The sequence below is a fragment of the Varanus komodoensis genome, unplaced genomic scaffold (assembly GCF_004798865.1).
Source record: "Varanus komodoensis strain SLA01 unplaced genomic scaffold, ASM479886v1 scaffold6_4, whole genome shotgun sequence".
Lineage (NCBI taxonomy): Eukaryota > Metazoa > Chordata > Lepidosauria > Squamata > Varanidae > Varanus > Varanus komodoensis.
Genome location: NW_025336347.1, coordinates 11,817,410 through 11,844,113, shown reverse-complemented (window position 1 = coordinate 11,844,113; position 26,704 = coordinate 11,817,410). Strand labels below are relative to the sequence as shown.

The 26,704-nt window shown below is 42.2% G+C and overlaps 1 protein-coding gene and 1 long non-coding RNA gene across 2 annotated transcripts in view; both read right to left on the bottom strand.

Moving 5' to 3' along the window:
• Positions 1-26,704, bottom strand: part of LRIG1 (leucine rich repeats and immunoglobulin like domains 1) — a 151,239-nt gene that overhangs the window by 95,550 nt on the left and 28,985 nt on the right. The gene's annotated exons all lie outside the window — the stretch shown is intronic.
• LOC123034480 lies at positions 12-25,955 on the bottom strand. The gene is made up of 3 exons (XR_006416766.1): positions 25,942-25,955; positions 21,594-21,599; positions 12-731 (listed from the first exon to the last, which is right to left on the bottom strand). It is a non-coding gene; the product is annotated as an uncharacterized LOC123034480 (long non-coding RNA).

The following is a 26,704-nucleotide window of genomic DNA, read 5'->3' as shown; positions in this document are numbered from 1 at the left end:
AGAAAAGACAATAAGATCAGCATGGAAGTCACTGCAACAAGTGCTAATTATTATGGGATAGCACCGCAAGATTGCTTGTTTTATAAGAGCATTTATAAAAAATAGTGCGAGTGCAAGAAGGAAAGCACATTATATTCATTGGACTGATCCTTCAAAAAGAACTGTTAGATGTATTTGCATTATTTGAAAAAGGTTTAATTCCCAACGACCTGCAGCAAACCTACATTTTAAAAATTGCTTTCCTTCTCTCCAAAAAGATACTTCTGTGAGAAAGTCAAGTCTGAATATGTTGCACAACTGTGAAGAAGCCAAGAATGTAATGACATAAGAAAAACCCAGTGGAACAGGCTAAAAGGTCCATCTAAGTCCAGCATCTTCTTTCCAAAGGTGAAATGCGGTCCCTGTGCTAAGGAGCCTGACAAGACGGAATGAAGGAAGTACACTCTTCAAGGTAGCCTCATATACAGCATGATACAGTAGTCTAATCTTAACATTCAAAATATTACATTACTGGTAATCTTATTTTGAATCCATTTTCTAATAAGTTCTAATAAGAAGGGCCATCTTAGCAGCATTATGGACCTGGGCAAAGCAGTGTACTGGGGCCTCTACAACCACTACAACTACTGTTACTTTTGGAAGTTTTCCTATTTTCCAAGGGTTAACATACACAGATTAGTATGGGGCCCACGGGCAAGTGCCCATCAGCCCCATGCGTTAAGATGGCCCTGCTAATAAGACTTGCTTTTAACTTGCTGCTGCCCACTGAGCAGACATTTTAATTCAGCAAACAATCTGAATCTCAGAATCATTTTCCCTGTTTAAGCATGACCACTTCAGACTAATAGTGTATGCATAAAATTATAATTTTCAGCCCCAATGTGCATTACTTCACACTAATTTTCACTGACACTTTCCAATGTAAACTTGCTGTCTATTCATCCAGTTTGGAAATATATTTTTGGATATGTTGGACTTTTAGAGTTCTTCATTTCATTTTATTTTATTTTCCTAAATCAATTTAGCCACCTGTTTATAAATTTAACAACAGAGTTCTTAGCATAGATCTTTGGGTGAACCTAGTGTTCCATCCACTGTGAGAGTGGTTTACTCCTGCCCTGTTTTCAGATTTTTAACATTTACTGCCTGGAAAGAAGACCTGTCCTCTTATCTCAAGGATTATTCAAGAGGATTATTCAAGAACTTTTGGAGAAGTTTCTCCAAAAAAAAATTTGTCCACTGATGATCAATTGCAAAAGGGTGGGAAGAAGTGAAAGGAGTCAAAAGTGTGAAACCAAAACACTTTTAGTCAGTAATCCTTTGCCTCGAAAGAAGATGTTCAAAGAACTTCTACCACCTCAAACTAACAACTCAGAAGAAAGACTGCTCTGAAATTGTAAGGATGATTTTTTATATGTATAGGCATGAGCAGCTGGACTACCTTAAGACATTTTATAGCTTGAGTTAGAACAGTCATTGGTGCCACCCTCAAGCTGAGCTGTATAGTAACAGAGCTCGACCAAATTATTTTGGCAACTGAGAGAGAAAATTCTGCAAAACTCTGTCCCTACGAATAAAAATGCAAGAATTATAATTAAATTTGTCTTAAAGTTTCTTCCCAAGAGGCATGTCTGGTGCTGTGTCTCTGGTCCTTCAGTGCCAGCAAAGGCCTTTTTATTTACCAAGGCTTTCAATATCTTTTATCTGCTCTTAGTATTAATTATTACTGATCCTTCCGTTCCCTCATTTTAGACATTTATTCTCATTCAGTGTTTGTATTGCTTTGCCTTCAAACTGCATGCAGCATTAGGTGTTTTACTTGATACTACAATATGAAATTATATGCATAAATAAAAGGAGAGGATTTTAAGCATTCTGTTTTTAGAACCTGGAGACTGAAGAAGTCATATAAAACCATAAGAGATACCAGTGAAACTGCAAGATTTTTTTAATGTGCCTGCTATTCTTACACAAGTGTGTCTGGTTCTGTGCTTATGTGCGCATTCCTTTGGGGAAATAATTGACTTCAGGGCTCATATACCTGTTACCTGCCTTTTTCCTCTTCATCTCACAGACGAGCTCAGACTTGACTCTGTGGCTGGTTGGGGTGGTGGTGGAAGGGATTCTTTGCCATCATAATGTGGACAAATTGCATTTTTGTTCTATCTTTATGTACTGGGATATACTGACTTAGGTTTGAGGCCACCCTCAATCATTTAATCATTCATTTTGTTAGATATACCTCACTGAATTCATGGCACAGTAAGACTGCCAATTTCTGACCCAGAAAGAAAGCCCGGCCCTTTGGAAGTGCTAGGGAAAGTCTGGCAGGTATATAGTTTCCCTGTCTCTTTGCCCAGCAGTTGTTTAAAGGCACACAAATATCATTCAAGGCCAACTACAGCCAATGGTATAGATTTCTCCAGCAGGTGAGAGCAGCATTTTAAAAATAATGTCTGTATTCTTTAAAAAAAAACCTTTGAGGTATTAGGGAAATTGTGCATTTTTAATGTAGTAGAAGAGCTGCTTATTTTCTGTATTTGTTAAGATACCATATGAAGGAAGAAATCTAAATTGAGGGTTGCTAAGCTTCTTAAAAGATATCTCTGTAACTTTCTTTGTATCCCATGTAGGCCTTTTTTGTATCTGAACATGCATAATATTGCACCTTTAGGCTACTCTCTTTTACTCACTTCATCCCTATGAAGTCAAGGGGTGACTGAACAAAGACTGGAAAACAAAGCCTTCATAATGCCCATTCCACATAAATATAAAAAAAACCAATATTAAAGCTAAAATTATGAGAAGTATAGAAAAAAAGTTTTTCTGAGGAAGAATTAACATGGCTGCTGCTAAGTTATGGAGGTGTGTAAGTACACTCAGCCAAAGGAAAAAAAATTGTTGTATTACATTTATATCCAGCCTTTTCCTTCCCTTTCAAGGAACCGAAAGGAGCATACAAAGTAAACCTCCTCTCCATTTTATCTTCACGAATAAACCCTGTGAGGTAGTTTAGACCAGTGGTTTTCAACCTTTCCAGAGCTGGAGACGGGCAAAAACAGGAAAACCACCTTGGGGAACACTGAGGCAGAAGGAAAAAACACCATAAACATAATACAGTATTCTGTGAATTGGTTTCTAAACACATACGGGGAGGGAGGGGGGAGAGGGGGGAGAGAGGGAGATTCTCCAGAACAACCAGAAACCGAGCAGCAACAACAACAAAAATACCAACAAAAGAACAAAATACCAAAATCAACATGGTGTGGCTCCCAGCCAACTCCCACCAAGTTGGCTCCCCCTTCTCTGGAACCCCAAGGGTACCGGCGATGCCAACGGAGGATGAGGTGGTGGAGTACACCCCCCATCCTGGTTCACGGCAAGCAGGATGCAGCCCCCCCACCAACTGGCAGGAAATCTCCCATGGACCAACGCCAGACCATGGACCAGTGGTTGAAAACCACTAGTTTTGACTGAGCTCCATGGCCTAGTACAGAGCAGATCTCCCAAGTCCCCATCCAACTCTCTACCCACTGTGCCACACTGGCTCTATTCAGCCTATTCCAATAAGCAGAAGACACAGAGTTGCATGATACAAGTCAGGAGCGTGGGGGTGTTTGGAGAAAGCAGGTGGACATTTTCATAGGGCTTATGTAACAAAGCTTAAGTGGTCACTGCACTATTACTAACAGAGAATGGAGCTATAAACAGGATTATTTGGTCCTCTTTGAAGATCCCTGAATTTTCACACATTGCAAGATATTTGAGAACGTGACACACACTCTCTCTAAATATGCTATACAACACAAGTTATGTCCAGTATATGATAAATACACATATACCACAACTGGCAGTGTTTCCTATTAGCTCACAAACTTTTACTTGCAATTGCATTTTCAGCACAACACATCTAAAACCGCTTGGCACCATTAGCTGACAGGCAGAAGCAGGACAGCAAAAAGGAGGAGGGGGGAGTTGAGGAATGTCTGTTAATACCAAAAGCAGCTTTCATTAAACACTTTGTCAGCCTTTGTCCTAACACAACTTTTCACCGTTTCACACACAAAAGGCACCAAGAGCCTTGAACAATCAAAATCTTGCCATAGAAATTCCACTGGCTAATCTGTCTAAAGATAGCTGCCTACTCTGCAGCTTACTGAATAGGCACCCCACCCGAACCCAAGAAATCTCTGCAGATGCTTTAGCATTGCAAAACAGAGCACCATGCACACATGGCTGGACCTGAATAGGGAAAAGAAAGCTGCTGAGCTGCTGATGAAGGAACAGTGTATAGTGGAAAGCCAACAAGAGCCCTTTTCTAGGGGTGGGAAACAAAGCCATTCAACAAGCCACAACTGAATTCCAACCTTATAAACCAGTTTGGGGGGTTTTGATGAACTCACTTTCCCCTCTCCATTGCAGCATAAAATCCAAAACAGGAAGCTATAAGACATGGACTAGTTTCCACAAATTATTTGAAAAGTGAGTGTATCTTTATGAAAGAAGCAGCTATCCAGAGAGCATTTCTAAAGAGGCCTGTATGAGCAGAATTCAGGATAGATACAGGATCTTGCCAGTAGAGTATGTGGGATGGAATTACAAAGATTATCCTGCAGTATATACTTAGATGTCGCAAACTAAGCAGGAACAGGTTACGTCGGAACTGACACTCCATATATTTTGGCGCCCATCAGAATTTACAACAAATTGTTGGATGCACAAGATGAGCTTAGAATAGCTTAACTCCTACCTACCCCCAGTGTTTGTGTTCTATAGCTTTTTATAAAGCTAACAAACACAGTGGTTAATCAATGTGAATCCCACAATGACTACTAAATGAACAGCTATACATTTAACTGTGGGAACAATTATGCACTGCTATGTAAATGGGAACCTCGATCATATACTCACAGAATGGACAGCGAGAGTGTTCCTCTTGCTCAGGCCTCCTCTCTGTATGACTCCCCAACCCTATTCTCCCATATCCACAAACTGACCATGGACCCCCTTCTTGCTCAGATACCCAGGATCACCCCAAGGATTCTGGGCAGCAGGACTAGGAAAGCACTCAGCTTTCCACGTAGGACCTGAATTCAGGCCTACTTCCCTTTATTTTAGGATGCAGTCGACCATCTATGTGCCTCAGACTGGGGCACTGCTCAAATAATCATACCACCTCTTTTCCAAAGCCCAAGCAAATGATAAATACATTTTTTAAAAGACTTTCCCTATCATCATCATCATGACGACGACGACTATTTCTATACTACCCAAAAGCTGAAGCTTTCTGGGCAGGGTACAATTGATAAAATGCAACAATATTTACTTCATATCTGACGGGGTACCGAATGTATCTGCACATGCTTTCTTATGACTATTACAACATTATGGCAGTCTGGTTCAAGTTAATGAGAGCTGCTGCCAGGAACTGCAAAAACACTTGGAACACGATCACCAATTAGCAATAATCTAGGAAGCAATTTAGATGGTGCTGGCTAGTTAACTGCTCTTCTCAATGTAGGTACCGCCAGGTTGTAATCTAGGTCCGTAAGATTGATTGCCATACTGCTAGAGTGTTGTATAAAGAGCTGGTCGCCCGTATCAAAAAGGATAATATAGAGCTGGTAAAGCTGTAGAAAAGCACAAGGCATGTGAGGAAACCTTTCCTATGATGGAATTGCTTGAGGGGCAGGATAGTTTTACATTTTGTTTTATTTTGATATGACAACTGCGTGAGGAGGCCAGGCAATAAAATGAAAAGGGATGTGAAGAAATTCTCTTTCTTTCTCTCATACTAGAAGTTGAGGTCTGCCAATCCAATTGATTTACAGTAAATCCAGGACAAACAAAACATGGCCCTAAAAGAAAAATTCAGAAGTTTATCATACGGTCCCTAGTAAATAGAAATACTTTGTTCAGGAACAGTGAGATTATCAGTTGCTGGGAGGAGACAGGGTGGCAAACAGCAGCAAGAAAAGCAGGTTGCTTACCTGTAACTGACGTTCTTTGAGTGGCCATCTGTGCAGTCACACATATGGGTTCTGCACCTGCACAGTGCCTTTGGGCGGACTAATAGCTAATGGTTTGGTGGGAAAACTCCGCTCCCCTCCCCACTAGCATTATATATGGAGCAGAGTGTCCGCCATTTTCCAGTCTTTGACAGACAGGACGTTCACTCTCTAAAAAAATAAATTACAGCTAAACAGGAAAAAATTCATCAGTATCGATTGTAGGAAAAAAAATATTGTGGCGGTATGAAGAGCAAAAAATAGCACGGTTCCGAGCCACCCAATGACACCAAGCGGGGCCGGCGGGTGGGTTGTGTGACTGCACAGATGGCCACTCGAAGAACATCAGTTATAGGTAAGCAACCTGCTTTTCTTCGTCGTGGCCTCTGTGCATCACACATATGGGTAGAATAACAAGCTTACCCTAAATGGTGGAGGGAGGTGTCATCAACGAAGAATAGTTGAAAGAATGGCTCTGCCAAAGGAGCAGTTCTGTCTAGCACGAACATCCAGTCTATAATGCCTAGCGAAAATACATGGAGTAGCCCAGGTGGCAGCTCTGCAGACATCCTCAGTCAGAACTCCCGACGCAAAAGCTGAAGAAGCAGCTACAGCTCTAGTAGAATGACCCCTGGGAACTGTAGGTAAGTCTGTCTTGATAGGAGAGAGTAATAGTGTGAACTATCCATTTGGACAGTCTCTGAGGAGTAACTGGGAAACCTTGATTTTGTTCCGAGTATTTAACGAAGAGCCTATTAGAATGTCGAATAGACTCAGTCCTCGATCTATAGAAGGTTAGGCAGCGCCGGACGTCGAGAGTATGCAGTGATCTCTCAATCGGATTTGAAGGAGACAGGAAAAAGGCAAGCAAGATAATCTCCTGGTCCATGTGAAAAGACATAGCCACTTTTGGAAGAAGACGGATCCATTTGCAGAACTACTTTCTCTTTGTGAAAGTTCAAAAATGGAGGGTCTACCCTGAGGGCACAGAGTTCACTAGATCTCCGGGCTGAAGTAACTGCTATAAGGAAAGCAGTTTTCCAAGAAACAAGAAGTAAATCAATTGTTGCCAAGGGTTCGAAAGGAGGTCTTGTCAGTGCCTTTAGCACCACTGAAAGACTCCACGTAGGCATAAGTGGTATGACCGTCAGATAGAGGTTGCAGAGTCCCTTAAGAAATCTCTTAACCAATGGTTGAGAAAAAAATGGAAGAACCCTGCACTGTACCGCGGTAATAGGAAATTGCTGCCGTATACACTTTTATGGAGGATGGTTTAAGTCCAGAACAGTGGAGTTCTAAAAGGAACTGGAGGATATGATCTATGGATGCAGAGTTCGGTGAAAACGAGGAGATTCAGCAAAAATAGAGAATCTATGCCACTTCGCCTCAAACGATTTTCGAGTGGACAGCCTTAGCGCATAATTGAGAATATATTGGACGTCCGGATGAAAAACTCACGAAGCCAACAGAACATTCGTCGAATTCGAGGACGTAGAGGAGGTAGATGGATTCACAGCATGGAATCGTGTGTTGGATCTAGGGATAGGATCAGTAGAAACTGCAGATGGCGTCGGTACCGGGCCAACATTGACTACTATCGAATTCGCCAGGCTGTCCATTTCAGCGACGCTAGATCCAGGTGCCAGATCGTGCCCTCCCGCTGAGTTATGAGATAAGGAATGGGAGGGAGTTGAAGGTATTCCTCTCAAGAAATGCAAAGAAGTGTCGAAAACCATGGCTAGCCTGGCCACCAAGGAGTTATCAGCAGTCCTGTGGCCCCATCGTGAATTATTTTTGCTATTACTCTCATGATGAGGGGAATCTGGGGGGGTGGAGCGTAAAACGTCATATCATTCCAAGGGATCATAAAGGCATCCCCGGATGACCCCCATCCGATTCCCGCTCTCAAGCAAAGTCTCGCACATCCTGTTCTGTCGGGTGGCGAATAGGTCTATATCTGGGAAGCCTCATTGCTAGAACAGCCTATTGCATGTCTGATGGTCTAGTTCCCATTCGTGTGACTTGGACATGCACCTGCTTAAGAGATCTGCTTCCACATTAGCAGTACATCTAGCCGGTACGGACATCAGGGTAATGTCTTTCGGGATACACCACTCCCAGATTTGCATCGATAGCCGGGTTAACGTTGGTGACTTTGTCCCCCCCCCCCCCCGCCCCGGCCGCTTGCTTGTTCAAGTAAAAGACTGTGGCAATGTTGTCTGAGGTTATCTGGACGACTCGATGGCAAAGCACATCCTCGAATGATTGTAGTGCCTTGAAAACTGCAAGAAGTTCCAGGAAGTTGATATGATTCCTGGACTCCTGTCAGTTCCATACACCCTGCGTGTGTAGGCCAGAGCACAGGGCTCCCCATCCCAGCAGGGATGCACTGGTACCGAGAGTCACTATAGGGTACCGAGGTCAGAACAGAACTCCAATGTTCAGGTTTTCTGATGCTGTCCACCGTAGTAGAGATTGTAGGACGGAGGACGGGAGTCGAATCAGCTTCGTAGGTAAATCCGTCTGTGGCCAGAACGTTCTGCTGAAGAACAGTTGAAGGGGGTGAAGCCGAAGCTTGGCATATGGAACTACAGCGATGGATGCTGCCATGTGCCCCAAAAGTCTTTGAACAGATCGGGCAGGAATAGTTCCATCTCGTCGAATTCGGTGGATATGTCGAGCGATAGCACGTTGTCTGTCTTGAGGAAGGCCTTCGCCACCGAAGAATCCAGCCAGGCTCCAATAAAGTTGATCATCTGCGTAGGACAAGAGAAGATTTCTCATGATTAATGCAGAGTCCAAGGTCCTGCAATAAGTCACAAGCCGTATTCACAGAGGAGTGAAGTCCTTCTCTAGTCCGGGAAACCAACAGTCAGTCATCGAGGTAAGGGTATATCTAGACTCCGTATAGTCGAAGGTATGCGCAGATGGGAGCCATACACTTCATGAAGACCCTTGGGGCGGTGGCCAGTCCAAACGGGAGCACCGTGAATTCATAGATTTCAGAAGCAACCGCGAAACGAAGGAAACACCTATGACGTGGATGGATCGAAATATGAAAATAGGCATCCCTCAAGTCCAGTGAGGCAAACCAATCCTCTCTCCCCAGCAACGCCAGGATATTTTGAAGTGTGGTCATTCAAAACTTCTTTGGTGTTATAAATTTATTGAGAGCTCTCCAATATCGGTTGAAGACCTCCATCCCGTTTCGGAACCGTAAAATATCTAGAATAGAATCCGTGGAGTCCTTCTGATAAAAGACAAGTGACGAACGGCTCCTTTAGAAAGCCTCTAGCAGCTGGGTAGTATCCGACGGATGGATAGAGTACCGGGAATGGTACCAGTCATCGGAACGGGCTTCAGAAGACCGGCTCCTACAGCTTCTTGGCAGGGACAATCCTGTTCCAGTATCGAGCCGAACAGATGGCATAGGCATTGGGGACCGGGCCCTCGGCGGGGAGTCCTGAATCTCGCCATCGGAAATCGAACCGCGAGGTGGATCCTGGTGCAGGTCTGATCCCGTACGGCGTGGAGAGGCTGGAGGAGTAACTCTCATCACCGCCTGAATGGCCGGGCCCGAAGGCGTTGGTACCGGGACACTGAACCCGAGTGTCGGTGTTTCGTATGCTCGGGTTTCTTCGGTTTTTTAGCCGTCTTTTTGGCCTTATCTCTTTTGGCCTTCTTGTGCACAGACGGCTTCTCAGGGCCGCTGTGTTTCCTCTTTTCCCGCTGTTTCTTGGGCGGGGAAACAGGCTGATCACCCATGGCGGGAGCACCTTCGCCTGAAGGGTGTGAGGGTGGAACAGCAGAGGAAGGGGCCAGACGTTGCGGCAGATCAGCTGAAGACGGACAGAGGTCAGGTGGAGCCAAGGTTGTAGCAGGCTTAGCCACCAGCCAGTCCGATTGTAGGAGAGCCTGGTCCCACAGGAGCTTACGTAAGCAGTTCTCCCTATTCTTCCTGGTCTGTTTAGAGAAGGCCAGACAATGGCCACATTTGTCCATCCTGTGACCCTCCCCTAAACAAAGGAGGCACAGGTCGTGCAGGTCTGCAGCGGGCATTTTGGAGCCACACTCTCCACACTTGCGGAACGCCGCTTGTTGCGCCATCGCGGAAAAATGGAAAGAAAAGGAGGATAGTATAGCGGGAGTAGATAATATTTTTGTTTTTTGTTTTAATAGGAACAAGAAGAACGAGAAAAATGGAGAGAGTAACTGGAACAATAAGAGCAATATAAACTAGGGATACTAACTTGGAAAAAGAGAAAAAGAGTTCGAAGCAAGAGAGCACGAGGAATGATCTAAGCGAGAGCGAAGCGGCACGAGGCACAAGGAACACTGGTCGCAAAGACTGGAAAATGGCGGACACTCCGCTCCATATATACTGCTAGGGGGGAGGGAAGCGGAGTTTTCTCGCCAAACCATTAGCTATCAAGCTTCCGGCCAAAGGCACTGTGCAGGCACAGAACCCATATGTGTGATGCACAGAGGCCACGATGAAGAAAGTACTAGAGTACTAGATGAACATTTGGTCTGATTCAGTAAAAGTCTTCTGCTCTTAATCATGCAGTTTGAGAGGCAGAGAAATCAAGCCTAAGGATAACATGACTTGCTCCATTTGATTCAGTAAAAAGCATTCACAACTAGTAGTTCTGAATACCATGGATAACATAGCTGACATAGCCTGTATTTTGTTCACTAGCAATACACTACGAAAAATTAAAATGATAAACCAAACATTAGGACCATGGATGCAGAGAGGGTTCAGGCTCCTTGCCCTACTCTTCTTTGCAATAGTCCTCTCACAGCGTACTGATGTCTCTTCTCCACATCCCACCTCATGTGCCCACTCACACATCCCCTCCCATTCATTTCCTGCCGCCCACCACTTGCCAGAGAGTTAAAAGAGCCTGAGATACTTCTTCATATACTTTGGGATAGTTCTTCACTACAGAATTCTCTGTAGAACAAGGTGTGTGGCCAGCAACCAACAGAGAAGGATTCACAGGGGGAATTAGGAAAATTCATTAAGGATCAATGGCTTCCAGTCATAATGGTTATATGCTGTCCTCAGGATCAGAGACAGTATGCCCCAGAATATTAATTACATGGAAACAACAACGGGGACATTCATCATGCAGAACACTGGACTAGGCAGGCCTTTTGAGCTGATCCAAAAGACCTATTCTACGTACCACAGCTCACAATGCTACCTTTCCCTTGTACCCCTCCCTAGACGGCTACCGCACTGTCCTTTTGTCCAATTATCTTTTATCATCTTGGGAGGACCAACCCTACTGTGAGGCAGAATGAAGCAACTGCCTCAGCCAGCAGAAACTGAGGAACAGCAATGGCAGCCATCAAGCCATACCTCCAGTGCTTCTCTTCTATTGGAAGATAAAACTGTGTGTGCTACAGAGCCTCTTCTGAACTTTTCACCTACCCTATTGCCCTTGGACATGGTGCAAGTAAGTATCCCTTCACCACAACGGCAACAACATTTGATTGTCAGTCCACCTAACTCCCAACTTTTGGGAAGAGGCATCAGGCAGCCAAGTATTTGGGGGGTTTCCTACACAGCAGGGGACTGCAGGTGGCGCAGTGGTTTAAACCGCTGTGCTGCTGGGCTGGTTGATCAAAAGGTCGCCAGTTCGAATCTGCACAACAGGGTGAGTTCCCATTGCTCTGTCCCAGCTCCTGCCAACCTTGCAGTTCGAAAGATGCAAATGCAAGCAGATAAAAAGGTACCACTACGGTGGGCAGGTAACAGCGTTCCATGCACCTCAGTGTTTAGTCATGCCGGCCACATGACCACGGAGACTGTCTGCGGACAAACGCTGGCTCCCTTGACTAGGAAACGGAGATGACCACCGCCCCCTAGAGTCAGGCATGACTGGATGTAACGTCAAGGGGAAACCTTTACCTTTACCTACACAGCAGAGGATGAAACTGCAGCACTGAAAAGAGATGGGGCAGCACCAAAATGGTAGCTATGGCTAGCCATTTGAGGGGAGGGAAATGGATCTTGGACCATTTTTCCCTTCCCAAGTAAGCACTAGATTCACATGTCATGACTGGTAACAAAAAGCAATAGGAATCATAAAGCATTACAAAACCGATCAAACTGACTTTTATATGGATTTGAATTATTTCTCTATAATCAAAGGTTCAGACGGCAGAAGAGGTACCACTGGGTTCCATAACATAGTTAATTTATTTGGCCCCATACATTTCAGTGACAGCATTTCAGAATTAAAAGCATTCCTCATAGTCCTACCCAACACAGTGTCTGTTTCTTACTGTAACACTATAGTGTAGAACAGTGTTGTGAATTACTGTGTAATGGAATCTTGGGGTATGTATATAAAGCCAAGCAGTTATGGCAAGGCAGGCATTAAAGCAAAAATATTACCATCTTAGCTACCTCTTATCCAGATGTCGCATGAATATGGACGTTTGTAAATCACCCAGGAGTCAGTCCAGTGTAGCAGATAAATCCCACTGAAGGCAATGGGATTAACCATGAATATATGTGCCTAGGCATATCTCTATGGTAAGAGACTTGAAATGCTTGAGCTATGGAGCATTCAGACGACCAAAAGGAGAGGCTACAGAAAACCCATGAAAAACTAGTGGTGGTAACGATACTGTCAGAAAATTTGCTTTCTAGTTGAGCTAATAAACATCACTATGCGTACCCTAAACATGAGCTGTCATTAACTGTAAACTACAAAAGACATTTCATCACAACAGCACACACTCTGCTTCAGGAACTGGAGCACAGTCTAAAGGCCCCATTGTGTGGCAAACAGAGACATGCATTGCCCATGCGTAATTGAAGCAAACCAAGTGGAAAATGGCTGGTTCTGTTAATGCGCAGTGCCCAAAGGAAAGGTCTACTCACTCACCGATGACTGGCAGCAAAAACCTCTGTTTTTTGTTATTTAGACTAAAGTAATCTCCCTGTTATACGCCCATTTGTATAAATCAATTTTGCAACCCAGTGCCCAAAGAAAAGTTACTGCTAATAATAGGAGTAGCTGTCATCAAACCAGAAGTTTGCTTTCGGCCGTGAACCTCTAAAGAAAAGAACGTTTCCAATAATTTATATAAGAAATATGTTTGCAAACTGCTGAGCTTCCTTCCTCTTGTACCATGTAATGATCTAATTCTACATTTTGCTCAAAATATGGGACAGAAAGCAGTAAGTTGAGAACAGAGGTGCAAGAATTCATGACTAAACTCAGCTGGGAAGCTTACAGATTGTCCAGCTCTTTAAAGTTCCCCACTCACCCAGCAGATAATTCTTTACTCAAAAAGGTTTTTCCCATTTGAGCAACATATCTTCCGCTGAACAACCCTTAATCTGGATTAACTCTGGATTTCCACAATAGACCTGTGATCCCTAGGGGGAAAAGGAAACTCACCACCCCACCCCACAATTACAACAGTAGTCCAGTGGTTTAAGCAAAGCAAAACCAAACAAAAACCTAGGACAAACATCTCCAAGCTATTCTATCAAATCCCAAATCAGAGTTAAGGTTGTAAAAGATACCGAATAACTGCTTAGTTCTCAAATACAAACTAAAATATTTGCTTTGCAGATACACCCCACTTTACCTATGGAGAGATAATTCACTGCTAACTCACATATAGAATGAATATCATGGAGATGGCTGCAGCTTTAAGACATTCAGGTCAATTAATAATTAAAGTAAAACCATACATTTCAAAACTTAACTTATGCTGTTGTCAAGACTGTCTTGCCTCACTTCCAAATAAAAGATGTTCCCCATACTATCTAAAGAAATGAAATGAGGTGATTCATAAAGTTCACATGGCTTGTATAGGGGAGAATCTGCAGCTGTGATTGGACTTCAATGACCTACTGAAGCTTGTCTTGGGTTATTTAGCCATTGATGAACTGAGGAGACCAGCTGCCTGTGCAACTCCCGTTCAGGGATTGTTGTGCTTGAATTCAGGAAGTGTGGATTATGCATGGGTAAACAGACAGACCATGAATTATCAAGGGTTCATATTCACCAGGTTTGCATAAAAAGACAACCCCCAAGAGGGAATTTCATATACATGCAGTGAGAACAGCCTCTCTAAGGTTTCAGTGTTCTTAATTGTACATCAAAGCTTTTGGAAAATCAGCAATTACAATATAATTGCATGCATTTTTTCTAAAGTAAATCAGTGAGACTTACTCCCAAGTAAATGCGTATAGAATTAGAAATGGATTACTGACTTCTGTTGTCTATCTGGTTCAAGCCTACAGACTCCAGTGGGAACTATGCATACAGAACTCAATCAGGGATGATCTTATCTATTTGGTGTCAGACATCAGAAAAATCAGTAACAGTATTGTCTTTGACTTTTGTGAGATATTGAACATTGAAACATGAAGGATGAAAAATATTTTAAATTAAATCCTTGCATTTTTAATTTCAATTGTTGCTGAAAATCATTTAAGTTTGCTACTGGTTTTATTTTAGTGAAACACAAAGCAGAAGAACATCCTGTAACCATCCATGTACTTAGAAGCATTTGGGTATGAAGAATGGCCATGCATCTTTTGAAAATTATATTGCATTAAGAATATCTGTCTTAAAACAGAAAGTTAAACTAAATCAGTGGTTTTCAGGGAACGGCTGTGCTCTACCACCTCGTCCTCTGTTGGCATCATGTTCGTGGGGGGGGGGGTGTTATGGGGCCGGGGTGGGGGGAAAGCTCCATAGGAGCTGGCTGGGAGCTACACTGCACTGATTTTGGTATTTTGTTCTTTTGTTGGCATTTTTTGCTCCTCAGTTTCTAATTGTTTTGGAAATTTTCCATTTTCCATTTGGGGTATTGTGTTTGGAAACTAATACACAGAATACTGTATTATGTGTATGGTGCTTTTTTCTGTCTCAGCAGTTCCCAAGGAGGTTTTCCTGTTTTCGCCGGTCCCCAGCTGTGGAAAGGTTGAAAACCATTTCACTAGATGATTCCTTAGGCTTCTCCACCAATACCATCAGAGCACTAGAAAAAGCAAATGGAAGTTTAAATACCCTGGCATTTCTCTCATGGAGCAACCGCTTCTAAAGAACAGAACTTGGCCGTGGATGTGTAAATCTTGTGTTCTGAAGACACAAGCCAGCATGAATCAGTCTGCCTAGACCAATGGAGCAAAGCTCCAGTAGTAGTCTATTATGGAAAGCACAATCCGTTCTGGGAACTTGTCAGAGCAGTAAGCAACATACATTGAATGAACATCAACAGCACGAAAAACTCACATTGCTTTTACTTTGGGAAAAATAAAAAACCAACCAACATTTGCTTAAATGTACCAGATTACACACTATTACATCATAATCAGTGATGCAGTTCAGGAGAGTAATGGGAGGGAAGATGAAACATTTTTGAATTCACAGTGGAGTAGTGCAAATGTAAGTACTCCCAAAGCTAAATGTGACCTTACTCTTAATTTAGTAAAGGAGGGAGGAGGGAAAAGGGAAAGATAAATGAATCCATCTGCTTTGTAAATAAACTGACTGCACAACACATATTTTAATCAATAGAAACTTTAGTTTTGGAATCATTCTGACAAGTCTAAGCAAATCATTGTCTCGCTGTCTTCCAGGGAGAGCTCTGGATCAGCCAGGTCTCTATTTTTGGTCCCAGCTGAATAGCTTTTCAGTCACCAACTAGGGACTGATCCTTCTGACTTCTGTGAAAGTGAAACCACCACCACTGCTCTTCTAAAGATCAAGCAGGCACAGTACTTATTAGGATTGTTTATTCGGCTTTCTGGAACTCTCCATATGCTCTTATTTAGCAATTAATAAAGGACCAATCAATCTGCTGCCCATACAAGCTGTGACCTTGGAAACATCACAAATGACGTATCTGTGCATTGGTTAAGAACAGCGACTTCTAAAAATGATATTTATTAACAAGATATGTGAAAGCAGCATGCTGGAGTTTTACAACTATGAATTATACCACCCTGTTCAGATGCCTTTCTAAAGGTATCCCCATCTTTGCAGATAAGGTGTACAGCTATCAAGAAGGCAAAATCCTGACTGCAAAACTTCTTCCTGCTGGAGATCTACTTACATGTCTTTTTATCCAAGCTTTTGGTGAACGGTTTATGACTTGCTTAGTCTTGTTAGCCTTGCATTGCAGCATCATTGCCACTCCACTGATTTTCTTATTATTAATAGGTGTTGTTTTCTTCTTTGATGGGGGGGATAATTTTTTTTGTATTCTTTTTTGTGAATCTTTTGGTACTTGATTTTGTTTGGGTGAACACAAACTATTCCTCATTCTGAGTTTTACTTTTAGTCATGCTGCATGACTAAAAGATTTAACTGCGAAGTACCTATGTAGCAGCAACCTTGTCTAACATTATTTACCAAGGACAACTAGAATAAACAGTACCAGTAATACATACGTATTACAGGATATTACAATCATACATATTACAGGATATAAACACTCATCTTGTTGCTCATGGTAAGTCACACCACAGCAACCTCAGGACAGAAATGAATATATCTAATGAAATATTTCTGCCCTGCCCTTCAACACCAGAAGGGATTCCCAGTGGCTAACGACGGGTAAAAGCAATAATTAAGTAAAATTTGTAAATTGCATTCAAAACATTTTAAACAGTAGACTAAATACTGAAACATAATATAACAATACTGGAACTAAAACTCTGGAAATACCTAGAAAAATTAAAGGCCCGGGAGAAATTATATATATATTTATTTATTTATTCTGGGCCCAAAAGAGGCATCTCCGAGGAGGCCATGACAAATACTAGATGACAACTGAAAAGGCACTCTCAGGTCACTTTGTTCCTCACTGCAGTTTCATCCAGACGGTCATGAGATCTGATGTGAGGAGGGTTTCGCAAGATTTTCTCAAGCCAAGCAGGATGTAATCTTGGCCAAAGAAAAGTGTTACTGGTGGTTTCTGAGCGCCTGGAGAAACACCTGGAGAATATGATGGTCATGGCACACCCTGCAGAGTCCTTTCTCTTCCTGTCTAAGGATCCCACAAACTTCTGGCTATTGTGCCACTTGAGATCTTTGTGGCACCACACATGATTCATGTTTTTCAAGGTGTGAAAATTGCATAATAAATGCAAGGTATTAAGGTAGCCTTCCCAGATCTATTGGACTTGAATTCCCATCATCCCCAGCCAACATGGCCATTGGACATGTTAGTTGGCAATGATATGCAAGTGGAGGACAACTGGGTGGGAAAGGATGATATAAAGCTCTAATTTTTAATATTACACACACACACACACACACACACACACACACACAGAGTGCGTGCAGTCTTGTTCCCCCCCCCCTTCCCCCTCTTACTTAAAGCACAGAGGGAGAGGAGTTGAGATTAAGAACAACAATTTTAGGGCCAAACATTTCTACTGTTTTTGTTTTAAACAAACAAAACAAACCTAAAATTAGCTAGTTTAAATGGAGGTATACAGTTTCTACAGCCATACGCCTTGTCTCCTTGTAAGAAATCAATGGCCAATAATAATTTAGTCTCAGTCATGGTAGGATTTTATTACTAATAAAGCACCAGGCAATTTAATGGATCCTGAAAACTGGCAATGGTAAGGAATCTTGATTGTTTCATCTCCCCTCCCCCTAAAAAGCCTAGATGCTAGAAAATGCTAGAAACTGAATGCTTCATGAAGAGATAGTGTAACATTGTTGTTGTTTTTTTAAACCTCAATGCCTGTACTAATTCCTTTTGAATTATCTGGTTTTTTTACCTTTGGGGGTTCAAAATAGTACTGGAATTATACTGTTCTTCCAGTAGTTGTATTTTCAGAAGTGCATACACTTCCATGTCCTTTATCCCCAAAGGAGATTTTTTATCAGCATGGGCCTATTTGTAATGCATTCACACAGTGACTAGGTTCAGACAACATTATAGCTCACATTCAAGGGTTATGTATAGGTTGAATACTGTTTGTTGTTAAAAAAAAAAAAATGTGTGTGTTGTCTGAACCCAGCCATGCTAACAAGCCATGGCTTGTTAACCATGAGCAAATCACAGTGCACAACCCAACAACAAACCATGAATTCTCTTCAAAGCTTGCTGTAGTTAACCCACTATGGTTTGTTATTCTGACTGGGTTCAAACAACTCAATAAGCCATGTTTCAACAAAGAATTCATGATTCAGCAGAAACCAACTCTTATTTATCTTTCAGTGTGGGTTATCATGTTTTATGGATCCACCAGTTTCTTGCATTACTTAAGTCTCTATAGTTTCTTTCTGAAAGTATTCTTCATATATTAATTGAATGGATAACTTGCTCAGAAGAACTCCATGCAACTCAGCACCTCACATCCAGCAAACAGGTGAAATATACTTTAAAAAACAGTTCACTGCAATAATATAATTTCACATGCCCTGTGATAGTCTTCCAATTATTCTGTGGAATAATTTTTCCCTCTACTTCTTTAAGAGTAGTAGTTCTTCATATCATCAAAAGAAGGACGGCACAGATTAGCTACACAAACCACTGAAAATGAACATGAGAAGAAATTAAAAAACAGAAGCGAGCAAGTTTGCAGAACAAAATGGCAAAACTGCATATGTGAAATATAAGAAACAGTCCCACATAACAATTTCCCCTGCTACTAATCCCTAAAAATTTTGTTTAGCCCAAATTAATTCATAGAGGATTTTAATTTTTACTTCTTTAAAAGCCCTGTCAAAAAAACTGGCAACATACTGGCATGAAATAAATCAAATTAAAACAGGAACCACTTTGCAGGATCAGAACTAAATTTCTCTTGCAAACTTAAAATGGAATGCAAAGGGCTTCCCTTCTTCCCAAGCCATTCTACACTGAGTCATCCATTTATTTTAAAAATGTCAAGCCTGATATATAGCAATACAGATATTCAGATATACCTTGAGGGACCTAGACACCTGTGTGTGGGTGTATATATCACAAGCATAAATTAGTGAACAGATTGTTTCTCAATGCAGCTGTTCTCTGATATCTGATCAGGAATGGAAAGTTTAAAATAAAAATCCACAGGACATTAGACCCCAGCTTTCATGGGAGATAGCCAAGACACAGAACTTTAACACTGTGTGGGAGAATAATTTGGGAATTCCTGTCAGGATTTGTTTGTAGAGGCCTTTGCAAACATGTTGTATCGCAAATGCAGGTGAGACATACTAGTGGAGCCAGGGCATCAGGTATGTATTAGTGACGAAGGGCAAACATACAAGCTCTTACATGATAAATGTCAGATTGTTTGAGCCACTCCATTCATGTAGAGCCTCCAGAATGACACAGAGTGAAACGGCGTGTTCACATCAGTTCAGAATAAAGCTACACAGTGCAGCTATGCCTACAAGCCCATCTGGTATGCCAATTTTTAAATAAACAGGATTTCAAATAGTCTAGATTGTAATGTAAGTTGAAGAGTAAACATGTGAGCTTCCTCAAGCAGGAAAGAAGAGTTCTGAGCAACTCAGAAATCTGGCATGTTACCACTACCGTTTTCAAACTGTCTGAAAGAACATTTGAGACTCTTGGAGATGAGCAAGCTACTGCTATAATAACCTATTCTTTCATCAATACCTCATTTATTCAATATCCTTTTCAACCTCCTTCTCCACATCCCATACAAATAAGCAAGCACCCTGCTTGCCTCCCAAACCCCATATGCATGCGAGAGGGAACTGGTGGCAACCACAAATAAGAGCGTAAGCCATGCCAACATTTGAGGACCCCACTGGTCATGTAAAAGCACATCAAGGGGAAAACTATCCAAAAGCTTTTCTCTTTCTCTGCCCGACTACTTGAGTACTAAATTCAGGAATTGGTTAAATTTAATTTAAAAGAAACAATTTTAAAATGCTGCTTCCCTCCAATTCCCTGCTGCCAATGGTAGAGTCCAGAATTCTACCCTGCAAACATGTTCTCCAAACTAAAAATAATTAAAAAACCATTACATGTAATCCAAGAACACGGTTCTCTAGAGAACTGTGCTATTACACCAAAGGAAAGAGAGCGCTTAATGTCAAAGTCTTCCCAGATTAATATCCACAAGGAAAACATAAGCGCCTTGGTGACAAAACTGATGCAACCAACTCATTAAGCAAACCTACACAACAGCAACTTGGCTCTCAAACAATACATACAAAACAACTTCACACATTAGGTGCCATAAACTCCATGGCTCACCACAACAAACTCCTAGTTGGTACCACAGTTAAAATGACACAGAAAACACAACTTAACCTCCTTGACAAGGCTGAAGTTGCTTTAACGTCAAAGAAATGGAACTGCAAAGGCTCTTCCAATTTAATGGTCTTCCGCTACCTCCTTGGACTCGAGAAGACCACATTTCTTCATCAAGAATAAATGCACCGCCATTCCAGAAACCATTCTTCCCCTGCTATGTCCTCTCTGATACAAACCACACCCCTCCAAAGGGACTGGTAGAAACATTCTTCACAAGCTGCATTCAGAGACAAATCACATGACATACATTTCTATTGTTAACCAGAAGCAGGGATTTCATTCTTACAGCATTTGTAGGTAGAGACACATACTTTTTTTAAACGCAGATACAGACTCCCCTTGAAAATGCTGCATCTGATTCTGCTCATAAGATGTTATCCATATAACATGTGAGCAGAACTACAAGTTGAATGAAAATCTTCCACTGGCAGAATAACTGACTCTGTGTGACTCATCTCCATCTGGCCTGGAAGGGTGGGGCCCTAAACTGATTCTACAAAAGCTGCTAAAAGGTGCCTGGAGACCATCCTGCTATGAGGCCTGCAAGTCCTGGTGTCTGTTCCTCTGCCTGGCTCATGGCCACCTGCTCTGCAACTGACTACAGCTGCACAAAGTGCTCCAGAAGGTGCCGAAAGACCATCAGGATGGGGTCTCCTGTAACACTTGTGGCTGGAACAACTTTAATCTTTTGCAAGGGGCATTTTGCTGTTCCTACTTCTGTTCTGTTAGGCCTTAGTATGATGGTTTAATCCTGGCACAGGGATTACCAAACTAGTGCCCATGGTTGCTGTAATACAACAGGCATCTCCAATGCCAATGGGGTCTTTAATGTGATGCCCACAGGCACCCATTTTTTTTAAAAAAAATGTAAACCATTTGAAATGCATACAACATTTTTTAGCAATTACACACAGGGTTCAAAAATATTACACTACGAGTGTTTGTCCTTCCAATTCTGTAGTATCAGTCGTTTACCTGTCACAAGGGCATTCTCTATTTGTTAAATTTCCATGAAGCTGAGAAATAATTTTCAATGAGAGTGTTCATGTTCCTTGTAGACTTTGTTGAAAATTACAGCGCACTAACAATTATTTAATAAACAGTTGTTTATTTATATGCCACCTATCTTGATCAACTCAAAGGGTAGTGAACACAATTGAAGCATTTTTAGTACAAAACTTTTAAATAAAAAAGTATATTAAAATAAAGTGCAAAGATAAAAGCACTAGCCCCAGCCCACATGGCCAACGGTCAGGGATTAGAGGAACTGCAGTACAAAACATCTGGAGGGCCCAGGCTGCCTACCCCAGCCTAAGACATGGGATTCAGCCTCCACGCCTTCCTCCTTACTATTAAAATGGTCCCTGCGAAATCTGAACCAACGTAGCAGGTCTTGCACGGCACATCTGTGCCAAGGGGAAAGGGAACTTTTGGAGTTCCCAGTGCTGACAATCAAAGAGCACCATTCTGCCTTATACACCGAATATGTTTTGACTGTTAAATGCAAGTTTAAAATATGCACTTGTTACAAACCCAATTGCTATATATCATCAAGCCCTGAGAAGCGATGCTATACAACAGTACTTCCTCTGGTTTGTGTTAAAATCCTGATTTCTGAGCCAATGTTTTTGCTAGTGGGAGAGCCTTTAAAACTGAAACCAGGGGCATTTTTCAACAGGCCAGCTAGCATATATGATTTACACTCTGAATAGTTAGAGAATAGGAGCATATATGCATGGCCTCCAACCTTCTATCTCTGCATACAAGGTAGCCTGTTACCTCGATATTCCCCAACCTTGTGCCCTCCAAATGTTTGGGGCTACATCTCCCAGAATTGCACAACCTCCAGGCATGCTGGCTGAAGCTGGTGGGAGCTCAAGTCCAGAATATCTGGAAGACGCAGAGTTGCAGGAAGCTGTGCCAGCAGTTCCTGTGTTAGCCACAGGCAATACAACAGATGCCTCCTGCCCTTCAGGGGACACGTTATCAACATCCCTTTTCTTCCCTGCACTCTGCCTTCCTTCTGAAGGGCATGATCGGGGTCCCGTACCGTTTCTGGCTGGCACATAATGGGCCAGGATGGATTTCAAAGCAAGCCTGAAAAGCCACAGCAACACCTCAGAGCTCTCCATGCCTTTATGTCACAGGGCAGAAACAAGCAGGTTTCCCGTTCCTATTCATTATCTCATTCCCACACTTGTATCTCAACTGTCACGAATCTGTCATCGTTCCCCTACTCCCTCATCCTCCCTTCTTGCGTCTGCGCATCTCAGACAGACAGCAGGCCTTTCACACCTCCCTACTGTAAAGCTGTCCAGAGCAATTACCCCAGTACAGCTAGACAGGCCTGAGAACACGCAGCAGTCTAATTTATAGCTGGTGCTGCCACAACAGCAACAGCAGGCTGCCCCCGAGGGCAGAGGTGGCAGGGAGGGGGAGACTGGAGATGCTGGAAGAGCGTGGCCATGAAGGGAAGGCAAGTACCGCTCACTTAAGCTGAAAGGCTCCTGGATAGATGGATGGATGCAAGGTCGTCAGGCCATTTGCCCCCTTTCTCCCTAAGCCACAGCTGCCTTATTAATTCCAAATTGCAAGGACTAAGGATATCATCAGAGCATTAACAACGTAGCAAGAGCCATGCTGGATCAGGCTGAGGTCCACCTAGTTCAAATATTCTGCTCAGCATTTACAGAGCAACCAGCCAGCTGCCCATGTGAAGCCCACAAGCAGGATATGCTACAACAGCGCCCTTCCATCCATGCTCCTCAGCAAATGTTGTACACGGACGAACTGTTTCTGAGCCTGGAAACAGCACAGGGCCATCAGGATTAGTAGCATTATTAGCTGAACAGTGTGCCAGGTTAAACAGCTATTAATTGAATTTGTTTTCCCCTCAGGGCCATTTTGCACACAGGTACATTCACCTAAGATATAAAGTGTGAAGGTGACAAACATATTCATCAGAGAGACACACTCATCGGGAAGCCTGGAGTAGCCACAAGTCCCTACTGGATGTACACTTTGGCACAAAGTTAGGTTTACCTCTGCAGAATGCGTGAATTGGCCACAGTGTTCAATTAACCCTCTACTGTACTTCAGCTCAACCACTGCACTAAAATAATTAAGTTCTGCTATGTGTGGCATCTTTGCCTATAACTTTAAACTCTGCAACTCCAGATCTCAAGCTCTACAACTTTACATGTCGGTATACACAAAGCAATTAAAAATTTCAGAGAAACTGCTTCATCTTAAACATTAAATACTGACCTTTGCAATAAGGTAGGGGATTTTTCAGAGTGGGAGGGGGCAAAAAGACTACATTAGCAAGGAAGGAATAGGACTTACTAGATGCTGGTAGGAATAGAGAAACAGGTATCATGATACCTGAGCAGCATAGGGAGATCTGTGTATCAGAAACACAAACTTCTCCCTAATCATTATAAACTCCTTTCAAAACTTCACAGCAAATCCACCCAGAAGGTTCCTAAGAATCCAAGAGAAAACTAGCTCCCATATGGAGATCTAATATCTGCAATTACTAGGCTAGTGGCAACACAGTAAAGGATGGTTTATAACATCAGAACATAAGGAAAGCCATACTGGATTAGACCAAAGGTCCATCTAGTCACACAGGACGTACACACATTAGCAAACAAGCTCCCACAGGATCCTTCAAAGCAGGATGGGCGCAAGACCTCTTCCTGCCCAAGCTCCTCAGCAGTTGGTGTGTGCAAGCATGCCACCTCTGGTGAAGGAGGGAGCACACAGCTAGCAAGGCCGGTAGCCACTGATAGCTCCCTCCCTCCTGAATCTGTCCAATCCCCTTTTAAAGCCAACCACACTGGCAGCCATCATCACTTCCTGTGGCAGCAAATTCCATACATAGAGTACCGACAGAGTTTCTATCTATACTTCCTTATATCAGGATAAAATCTGTTATAAGACGAACATTCCATCAGAACAGTGGTTGCAATTTAGGGTACAATCCTATGCATGCATAGGCAGAAAAAATGTCCTACAATTCCTAGCATTTCCCATGCATGCTGGAAGTTGATGGATCTTTTTCCTGTCTAAAAATGAGTAAGACCCGGACCTAAATTTATGAACTGCTAATACCACCTTATCCAGAATGTACCACACTGCTGTCGTGATTAGCATTAAGCTGTGGTAAGTGAATTCAGGCATTCTACTTTCCGCAGGCATGTACTGCGGATGTAAGAATCAATTGCACCTTTCGTACAAGAGTAAATTCCAAATGACTGACAAAGGGATATCAGGCACGAACAAATCCCAGTCCTATAAGCAACTCCAGAGTGCACAGATCTTTACAGCACAGATTATTATTATTATTTTATTTTATTTAAACAACTTATATGCCGCCCCTTCGCATAAGCTTGGGGCGGCTTACAATCATAAAATCCTGCATAATATACAAAAAAATCATCAAATAAATAAAATACATAAAATAGAATAGTGGACACAGCCTGGTCAATTTAAAATCAACAAATAAACCATTAACAGTTAAAATAGTGTTTAAATAAAAAGATTACTCATACGCTGAAGAAGTAAAGACTCTTAAATGCAAGTCTTTATGGGAGGCGAAGGTGGATTCACCTATGAAGGTTTTTTTTTTTAAAGGAAAAAAACACATTTCTCCTTGAGAGATTAAGAAGAAAAATTGTTAAAACATGTCCCGTGTTACCCAGTAGTCCAGAATGGAGAAATTAAAGTTCACATATTAAGGAAAAAAGTGAAGTCCATACTGGATAACAGACATTGAAGCTGTATTACATAAATGGACTTTTATTAAGCTATTTTGTAGATACTTCATGCTGATTCTGGTCTACCTGATATTTCTAGACAAGCCTCTAAAAACGTAAAAGATTCCTGTCTGCATATTACAGCAGCATAATAAAAATACTTCAAGGTGATCCAAACCAGATGTACCAGGTATAGACCTGTATACTTTAAAGAGATATTATGGGTTTCTATACTCAACTGTAGCACTGACAGGATTTGTACACAGGTATACAATAAATTGCAACTGGGTCAAGATGGAGTTAGGGAACAGAGGGGGGAAAGTTGTGTTAGAGCCCCGGGAGATTTGTTTCACTTTCCCTTACTGGGAAGAAGCCCAGTCATCAAAGAGGACTGTGTCATTCCACTTGTGCAATAAACTCCTTTCACCAACATCACTTCACACTTTGCAGAGTGCAAAGTTCACAACACTGATATTGTTGGCTCTCCCATTTGCTGGTTCTTGGCAAACATCGTCTCTGCTTGGCTGTTCATTAATACGCAATCAGTATATTAAAGGCTTTGTTCCATGGCTCTAGACAGGGTGGTTGTGTGTTTTTTAACACTCTATCCCCACTGGTGGAGTTCTTTGGTGTGAGACAAAGAACACTTTTTCCAGTTTTATTACTAGGAACAGCCATAAAACTGTAGCCGCTTGCACATGCCGTTTCAACCAACCCTCGCAAAAATTTCACCCGGCATTCAGTCCAACTGGACCTTCAGTCCCTACCCCAACCAGAGTTTTCTGCAACAGCAATCAACGGAGCACTGGCTGCAGTTATGCCCCATGCCTTATGCAGGTCTGCCCACTTTTATAGCAAGTCCTTCCTGTTTTTAAAATGGCTTGTGCTCACACAGTGCTGTGGCACAGTCACACTGCTTAATGGGTTCACAGCTGAATGTGTAAGAGGCTGCAGAAACAATAGTGGATCCCTTGTTCAGTTTAGTCACGTGAAGGGACAAGCTATGAAACACTCGCCCACCAGCCCAAGCCATTTCCTACCTCATGTCCTATGAACAGCATGCAATATTTTTCAAAGGCTGACCCTGTTATATATTTTTCAGCAACAAACACAGAGTTGCTTCATGCTTATTGCTGTCCGTTAAGATTAAGTAAGGCTGCGGTAAATGTTTTATTATTTTCCACATAGCAGCTAGAAGGAGGGGGGGGGACTGAATATGCATGAAGTGTCAAGATATGCAGAACTTAAGTATGGCTTGGGAAATCAGTTGATTAAAAGTCCAGTACAAGAAAATATTTAAATATTTTTCAAAAATACACTGGAAGTAGTTATAAACTGTCACCATCATCAACACCCAATATTAGCATATATATAATGCTGCTGAATAGCACTTGACACATTGTCAGCAATCTACTCAAGAACCAAGAATGGGCGACCAAGAAACAATAGCATTCATAAGGCCACAAGTCTTCCTAGCCACAGTTCACATTGCCAGCATTGTGAAAGATCACACATTTTCAACGTTTCCCTGCTTAACTTTTAGTTAACTGTAGCCTCCGTTTGAATGAGCCTCATGGTATCATTCTCACTTTATTGAAAGCAGCCTTCATTCTCCAGCTGAAAAACTTCCTTTCTGATCTCCAAGGAGCCTTGGAG